This window comes from Silene latifolia, chromosome 2 (genome assembly GCF_048544455.1).
Source record: "Silene latifolia isolate original U9 population chromosome 2, ASM4854445v1, whole genome shotgun sequence".
Lineage (NCBI taxonomy): Eukaryota > Viridiplantae > Streptophyta > Magnoliopsida > Caryophyllales > Caryophyllaceae > Silene > Silene latifolia.
The window spans coordinates 72,983,303-72,984,772 of record NC_133527.1 but is presented as its reverse complement, the minus strand read 5'-3'; the positions used below and the strand labels follow the sequence as shown (position 1 = coordinate 72,984,772).

General features: G+C 39.9%; 1 non-coding gene across 1 annotated transcript; it reads left to right on the top strand.

Moving 5' to 3' along the window:
* The first annotated feature begins 221 nt into the window (after positions 1-221).
* On the top strand, positions 222-328 carry LOC141645248 (small nucleolar RNA R71). Its single transcript, XR_012544831.1, has one exon. It is a non-coding gene; the product is annotated as a small nucleolar RNA R71 (small nucleolar RNA).
* The last annotated feature ends 1,142 nt before the right edge of the window (positions 329-1,470 follow it).

Sequence of the window (1,470 nt, the reverse complement as noted above, 5' to 3'; positions counted from 1 at the left end):
GAGCACCCAATTATGTGATGGAATCTACCTCATGCTTTCCTCCTCTAGTGGCCTTTCGAGGCCTACTATATTGGGAATTATGAACCGCCATCTCTTCGATTTTGGCCCATGTTTGATTGTCATCAACTTCGGTAAACATTCCATTGGATCCCATATTGAGAATGTTGCGGGAGTCTTCATATAAACTGTTCCAAAATTGTTGCACAAGGAACCACTCGCTAAGTCCATGGTGTGGATAAGAACGACAAGTGTCCTTAAATCTCTCCCATGCCTCATACAATGATTCTTCATCCCTTTGCTAGAACCCGGTGATTTGGGCTCTCAACATATTGGTCTTCTCCGGAGGATAGAATTTCTTGTAGAAAGCAAGTGCTAACTTCTTCCTTGAATCAATACCAAGGGTAGCCTTGTCTAGGCTCTTCAACCATTGCTTTGCGGTACCGATCAAAGAAAAAGGAAATAATACCCATCATATTTGGTCTTGAGTAACTCCGGTTTTAGAAATTGCATCACAATAGTCACAAAAAGTCTCCATATGTGAATGAGGGTCTTCACTAGGCATCCCTCCAAATTGACTTCTCTCAACTAATTGTATGAATGCGGATATGGAAATGAAATTACCGGTTAAATGTGGTGGTGTAGGAGTACCATTTGGTAGGTTCTCCTCGGTTAGTACGGAATGTGATGAAAATTTAGGCATTGTGGGTTGATTTTGTGGTGGGTTTTGTATTGGGTTATCCTCTCCTTCTCTTGAAAAAGGGTTGGTGAACTCAATGTTATTTGGTTGTATGTCCACAATTTCTCCAATACCTAGTACTCTTGAAGTTCCTCTATTAACTCTTCTATTGTTGGTTAAGGTCCTTTCAATTTCAAGATCAATAGGTAATGGATTACCTTGTGATCTCCGGCAACGACGCTATTTTTGGTCCGGTTCAGTCTCGTCGTCAAAAGGTACCAACCAAAACAATATTTATAACTTCACAAACTACTCTTAGTAAAGAGGTAAGTAAAGGTCGGATCCCAAGGGACGGGTATTGATGTAGGATTCTAAATTGTAAATAGCTATGTCTTAGGGTGTCACAATTGGGGTTGAGATGATGTGTAATCTAAACAAATCAACAAAATGAAAGTAAATTAATGAAAACAAAGCAAAGTAATTAAAGGGGTTTGTAAACAAATGATTAAAGGCACTAGGGTGTCATGGGTTCACAGGGGATTCATGGGAGTTGATCATAAAAATATGTTCTCAACTAGATGCAAGCACTTATTGTCGTGACGGGATCGGGTTAGTATATATCTTACAATCCCTAAGAAGGTTTGGGTCCCGGAGCCGAGTCGTCTAGACTGTACAACACCTACAAGTCAACTTAATCCTTCATATTCAACTTTATGCATGGTCTAATGAGGCTCGAGTTGGTTTGTGTCTTACAAGCCTCATTGAAGATATAAGAGATGGATAAAAATGCAAGG